This window comes from Schistocerca americana, unplaced genomic scaffold (genome assembly GCF_021461395.2).
Source record: "Schistocerca americana isolate TAMUIC-IGC-003095 unplaced genomic scaffold, iqSchAmer2.1 HiC_scaffold_1262, whole genome shotgun sequence".
NCBI classification, from domain to species: Eukaryota; Metazoa; Arthropoda; class Insecta; order Orthoptera; family Acrididae; genus Schistocerca; species Schistocerca americana.
Window position 1 is genome coordinate 1 of NW_025725333.1, and position 7,500 is coordinate 7,500.

Here is a 7,500-nt window from a genome sequence, read left to right on the forward strand (position 1 = left end):
ACGAGACCCCCAGGGGCTGGTCGCCAACAGGGGCACGTGTGGGCTGCTTTTTGCTTATGCTTCTGTACGGCGTATCGGTCTGGGCCGGGCGCGCCGCACCCAGGGCGCTGCATTGGGTGCGGCGGACGGCGGCGTATCGGTTGGCGGGCCCCCTGCCGCCTGCGCGGGCGCTGCGATGGGTGCCGCCTCCGTGCGCGCGGCGGGGGAGGCGGCGCCGGCCGGGCGCCTTGTGGTCTGCCGCGCTACAGCGTATCGCTTTGGCGACGGGCGATGGGTGCCGCGATGGGTGCCGGACGGTCGATGTCGGCCCACCGGCCGGCGCGCCGCGCGGAGGCGGCGTCGTCGGGCGGGTGTCGGGCGGTCGACGGTACGTTGTCGCCGTCCCCCACCCGTCGTGTGGTAACATAGCGTCCACCGCCGTCCGGTGACCTACAATACCCCTACACCATGGATGTGAAATAAAATATAATAACACATGATGCTCCGCAAGAAAATAGACTTGGGATAGGGTGTGTCGTTGGCAAGTCCCCGGGGCGGCTAGTGTGGGTGGTGATAAGTCCGTAGTGGGCGAGGTATTACGACGATGCCGCCATCTATGCGCATGTGACGCAACGACATTGACATCGAGCCAGAAACGGCACCTCCATCTACAGGGATCCGACGGAACTACGCCAACCATGCCGGCAAAACAGTATCGCCATCTATGAAAATACGGCGAAACCACATGCAATACCTCCATCTATGCGAATCTGACAACACTACGTCCGCCATGTCGAGCGCACCGCAAAACATACCGCCATCTGTAGGTCTCCCGCAACATGACCTCCTGCAACGACGATACCGTCATCTATGAGACGCCAAGCCGACTAAGACAGCCATGGGCCCACAGTGCCCTTCTTTCGACCCCACCCACAAAGCCTGCATCCTCTGTCGACAACAGCACCCCAACGCCAGCGCCTCTGCCGCACGAAGTCGTGGACCGGCAATCACTCCACCTGCACCTGTTCGTGCCCCACCCCAACCGCCCAACTCGCAGCTCCAGCGGATGAACGGCGGACTTTGCTCGCACTCGCAATGTGCAATCCACCCCTATAACGTGCGTTTCATGAAGAGTTATGTCCAATATGCGACATTCCCGCTGTCCCTATACATGAGCTGCGAGCTGTACCACGTACGAGCTACAGACGCGAGCGCGTTGCTCTCTGTACGAATGCAGATGCTCAGCGGCAGCTAGGAGGCGCTCCATCCATGTCGGTACCGGTGAGCGTTGCACTCGCAGTCGCAAAAACGTACGGCAAGTATATTACTCGGAAGAGTCAATGACAGTCCAAGCCCCCCTGCGTGGGAAGAGTCTTCCTAGGCCATGACCCACCGGAAGGGCGCAGCGTCCCCCACCCCAGACATGTGACGTCACACTATCGGTATTGACGACTAGACTGATTCCTTATAATCATTTGCCATACACCGGTGGAAGCTGCCGAGACGAGTAACTACATAGCGGGCTCGCCGTGTCACTAATGTACAGAGATACAATAGTTTCGACTGGAACCGGATTAAACGTATACACGGCGCTGATTAGTAATAGATAGAGCCATCAGAATACAGATAATGTATACAACTGTCCGTATACATGCTGAAAGACTCTGCTCACAATCACACGTCAGCCAGACACTCTTATCACGCACTACTCTCTGCCTGTAACAGGCACACAGACAATATCTAAGCACCAGCATGGAACAACACCCAGTGCATCCTCTCTGCCACATTAGACAATCCACACTATCATAACCAGACCGGGAGGTCCACTCGGAAAACAGAATATCCCACCCTTCCGACAACCACCATTGCTCAGCTAAGCCACCAACACCCACACATGTCCTACACAGGGGTGCACCCAACATCACAATACTGCCTCCTGTCACACCACACAAACAATGGCACGAATGAAAGACACAGGTCTGCCACAAGCATGGAATCAGAGCGCCGCCTGTTATGAGCCAAAGGTGCACCCTGACGTGGCAAATCAGATGATGCCGCAGTCATTTACTTACGATAATCACAATCAACAAACCAGCCCCCCCCCCCCCCCCGAAAACACCTTTCCTTACAACAATGTGTGCCTTAACCTAACCCGTATTGTGCCTTAACCTAACCCGTATTGTGCCTTAACCTAACCCGTATTGTGCCTTAACCTAACCCATATTGCGCCTTAACCTAACCCATATTGCGCCTTAACCTAACCCATATTGCGCCTTAACCTAACCCATATTGCGCCTTAACCTAACCCATATTGCGCCTTAACCTAACCCATATTGTGCCTTAACCTAACCTATATTGTACCTTAACCTAACCCATATTGTACCTTAACCTAACCCATATTGTACCTTAACCTAACCTATATTGTACCTTAACCTAACCTATATTGTACCTTAACCTAACCTATATTGGGCCTTAACCTAACCTATATTGGGCCTTAACCTAACCTATATTGGGCCTTAACCTAACCTATATTGGGCCTTAACCTAACCTATATTGGGCCTTAACGTAACCCACGTTGCGCCTTAACCTAACCTATATTGTACCTTAACCTAACCCATATTGTACCTTAACCTAACCCATATTGTACCTTAACCTAACCTATATTGGGCCTTAACCTAACCTATATTGGGCCTTAACCTAACCTATATTGGGCCTTAACCTAACCTATATTGGGCCTTAACGTAACCCACGTTGCGCCTTAACGTAACCCACGTTGCGCCTTAACGTAACCCACGTTGCGCCTTAACGTAACCCACGTTGCGCCTTAACGTAACCCACGTTGCGCCTTAACCTAACCCATATTGCGCCTTAACCTAACCCATATTGCGCCTTAACCTAACCCATATTGCGCCTTAACCTAACCCATATTGTACCTTAACCTAACCTATATTGTACCTTAACCTAACCTATATTGTACCTTAACCTAACCTATATTGGGCCTTAACCTAACCTATATTGGGCCTTAACCTAACCTATATTGGGCCTTAACCTAACCTATATTGGGCCTTAACCTAACCTATATTGGGCCTTAACGTAACCCACGTTGCGCCTTAACGTAACCCACGTTGCGCCTTAACGTAACCCACGTTGCGCCTTAACGTAACCCACGTTGCGCCTTAACGTAACCCACGTTGCGCCTTAACGTAACCCACGTTGCGCCTTAACCTAACCCATATTGCGCCTTAACCTAACCCATATTGCGCCTTACCCTAACCCATATTGCGCCTTAACCTAACCCATATTGTGCCTTAACCTAACCTATATTGTACCTTAACCTAACCCATATTGTACCTTAACCTAACCTATATTGTACCTTAACCTAACCTATATTGTACCTTAACCTAACCTATATTGTACCTTAACCTAACCCATATTGCGCCTTAACCTAACCCATATTGCGCCTTAACCTAACCCATATTGCGCCTTAACCTAACCCATATTGCGCCTTAACCTAACCCATATTGCGCCTTAACCTAACCCATATTGCGCCTTAACCTAACCCATATTGCGCCTTAACCTAACCCATATTGCGCCTTAACCTAACCCATATTGCGCCTTAACCTAACCCATATTGTACCTTAACCTAACCCATATTGTACCTTAACCTAACCTATATTGTACCTTAACCTAACCTATATTGTACCTTAACCTAACCTATATTGTACCTTAACCTAACCTATATTGGGCCTTAACCTAACCTATATTGGGCCTTAACCTAACCTATATTGGGCCTTAACCTAACCTATATTGGGCCTTAACGTAACCCACGTTGCGCCTTAACGTAACCCACGTTGCGCCTTAACGTAACCCACGTTGCGCCTTAACGTAACCCACGTTGCGCCTTAACGTAACCCACGTTGCGCCTTAACGTAACCCACGTTGCGCCTTAACGTAACCCACGTTGCGCCTTAACGTAACCCACGTTGCGCCTTAACCCAACACACGTTGCGCCTTAACCCAACACACGTTGGGCCTTAACCCAACACACGTTGGGCCTTAACCCAACACACGTTGGGCCTTAACCCAACACACGTTGGGCCTTAACCCAACACACGTTGGGCCTTAACCCAACACACGTTGGGCCTTAACCCAACACACGTTGGGCCTTAACCCAACACACGTTGGGCCTTAACCCAACACACGTTGGGCCTTAACCCAACACACGTTGGGCCTTAACCCAACACACGTTGGGCCTTAACCCAACACACGTTGGGCCTTAACCCAACACACGTTGGGCCTTAACCCAACACACGTTGGGCCTTAACCCAACACACGTTGGGCCTTAACCCAACACACGTTGGGCCTTAACCCAACACACGTTGGGCCTTAACCCAACACACGTTGGGCCTTAACCCAACACACGTTGGGCCTTAACCCAACACACGTTGGGCCTTAACCCAACACACGTTGGGCCTTAACCCAACACACGTTGGGCCTTAACCCAACACACGTTGGGCCTTAACCCAACACACGTTGGGCCTTAACCTGCTCTGTAATTGTCATACGACGCGTTAAATTAGTGTGGTGTTGCCTAACTGCAACCCCCGCAATATAGTTTGCTACTCGCACTGCCTGGTCCCCAGAGTATCGCTTCATGTTAAACACCTTGCAGCTATACACTGTAATGCGGATGGCAGCAGGACGTACATGCTCAATGCCCTTCGCAGTTGTTCATTGGCATTTGCATGGCGAAGCACAGCCTACGTTGTGGTACGGCGTGTGTCAACTGTCCGCTGATGTTGTACGTCCAAATCACACACTGTACTGCACATTGGTCCTCATGTACTGAATGATACATCGTGGTACATGTGTGACCGTACCACGACTGCGCCAACAACGGCGAACCATACGGTCCAAATATTGTGCACTCAGCTACGTGTCGTCTCCCTATAAGAGCTGGATTGCAGTATGGTATGCCGTGGATGGCGATCAGCATGAGCCGTCTGTTGATGTAGTGGCGCGTGTTGTCAGACGTAGTCGTCTCTTCTCACACACCGTGATAGCATGGTGCACTGCGTTCCACATCTGCGACATGCGACAGAGGCCGGTTGACAGTCGTTCGCGCAATGGACATCGCATACGTACGGGGGCCACCTTCCACGTGTTCGCGAAGCGTGCACATGTTGTTGCGTGTATGTGGGCAGACATAGTGTGTCGTGACACCTGACACAGGCATGCAACAATCGTTGAATTTGCAAATGGCGATGGACGTCTACGTTTGCTGGTGACGTTACGCAAATGAACAACTGGTAAACGGTTGTGGTGCGGTTGTTCTCGCTAGAGGTGAATCAGTGATGGCGACGATCGGTTGAGCTACCAACCGGTTGTTTCAGCGATACCCACCATGCCCACGAACGTGAATGGCATGTGGGTGTGAAGCGATACGCGGCGGTGGCTGGGTGGGACCGTCCCCGGCCGGTGAGGGGGGGCCTCCCGGCGTGCTGGCCGCGCGGTGCGTGGGCGCACGCGCTACAGCCGGCTGGTGGGGGCGGCCAGTGGCAGGCGCGCCGGCCGACGGAGGCGGCAGGCGGCGCAGCTGCGCGCCGGCGCACCCTGCACGCGGCGCCGTGCGGCCAAAGTAGGTCCTCGCGGGCCCGGTGCGAAGCGCGGTGGACATCTGCAGTGTGCTGGTCCGATTGAGGACTGTGTGCGCTGAGGATGCGCCGCCGCCCGGCGCTCGGCGCCGCGACGCCGTCTGCTGCTCGGTCGCCTCTGCGGTTCTCGCAGGTGGTTTGTATCGCAGCTGTGCGGACGTGTTGGCGCGTGCGCTGTGCTGGGAGAGTTCGCTTCGGCACCCAAGTGGGGCTTTTGTCCTTCTGTGGCGCTGGCGTTGGAGCTGCCGGCCACCGTAGGTGGCGCGTGTTGTCTCCCGCCGGCAATGCCACGACAGCACGCTCCCGGGCCTCTGTCGGCAGCGGCAAGCTCAGTTGGGAGCACGGGTGGTCGCACCTAAAGCGTCTACTCGCCAAACTCCGGGCGATTGCGCCTCTCTCGAACCCGACCAAGTACTTAGGACGGCGCTGCGCGCCGCCGGGACCTGAGAGGGTTTCGAGGTGTATTGTGCAGGGGAGCTCAGCCTCCTCCTGTTTGCAGAATAATTGAGCGGACGCTTGCGTGTTCGCGCGGGCCCCCGGGACACACTCCCGGGCGGCCGGCTGCTCAGCTCTAGTTGACGCAGCTCCCTGGTTGATCCTGCCAGTAGTCATATGCTTGTCTCAAAGATTAAGCCATGCATGTCTCAGTACAAGCCGCATTAAGGTGAAACCGCGAATGGCTCATTAAATCAGTTATGGTTCCTTAGATCGTACCCACGTTACTTGGATAACTGTGGTAATTCTAGAGCTAATACATGCAAACAGAGTCCCGACCAGAGATGGAAGGGACGCTTTTATTAGATCAAAACCAATCGGTCGGCTCGTCCGGTCCGTTTGCCTTGGTGACTCTGAATAACTTTGGGCTGATCGCACGGTCCTCGTACCGGCGACGCATCTTTCAAATGTCTGCCTTATCAACTGTCGATGGTAGGTTCTGCGCCTACCATGGTTGTAACGGGTAACGGGGAATCAGGGTTCGATTCCGGAGAGGGAGCCTGAGAAACGGCTACCACATCCAAGGAAGGCAGCAGGCGCGCAAATTACCCACTCCCGGCACGGGGAGGTAGTGACGAAAAATAACGATACGGGACTCATCCGAGGCCCCGTAATCGGAATGAGTACACTTTAAATCCTTTAACGAGTATCTATTGGAGGGCAAGTCTGGTGCCAGCAGCCGCGGTAATTCCAGCTCCAATAGCGTATATTAAAGTTGTTGCGGTTAAAAAGCTCGTAGTTGGATTTGTGTCCCACGCTGTTGGTTCACCGCCCGTCGGTGTTTAACTGGCATGTATCGTGGGACGTCCTGCCGGTGGGGCGAGCTGAAGGCGTGCGACGCGCCTCGTGCGTGCTCGTGCGTCCCGAGGCGGACCCCGTTGCAATCCTACCAGGGTGCTCTTGAGTGAGTGTCTCGGTGGGCCGGCACGTTTACTTTGAACAAATTAGAGTGCTTAAAGCAGGCAAGCCCGCCTGAATACTGTGTGCATGGAATAATGGAATAGGACCTCGGTTCTATTTTGTTGGTTTTCGGAACCCGAGGTAATGATTAATAGGGACAGGCGGGGGCATTCGTATTGCGACGTTAGAGGTGAAATTCTTGGATCGTCGCAAGACGAACAGAAGCGAAAGCATTTGCCAAGTATGTTTTCATTAATCAAGAACGAAAGTTAGAGGTTCGAAGGCGATCAGATACCGCCCTAGTTCTAACCATAAACGATGCCAGCCAGCGATCCGCCGCAGTTCCTCCGATGACTCGGCGGGCAGCCTCCGGGAAACCAAAGCTTTTGGGTTCCGGGGGAAGTATGGTTGCAAAGCTGAAACTTAAAGGAATTGACGGAAGGGCACCACCAGGAGTGGAGCCTGCGGCTTA

At 53.4% G+C, this 7,500-nt stretch overlaps 1 non-coding gene across 1 annotated transcript in view; it reads left to right on the top strand.

Moving 5' to 3' along the window:
- The first annotated feature begins 6,218 nt into the window (after nucleotides 1–6,218).
- Nucleotides 6,219–7,500, top strand: part of LOC124563985 — a 1,910-nt gene continuing 628 nt past the window's right edge. Inside the window, exon 1 of the ribosomal RNA XR_006970428.1 lies at nucleotides 6,219–7,500. This exon is cut by the window's right edge and continues 628 nt beyond it. This is a non-coding gene — a ribosomal RNA (small subunit ribosomal RNA).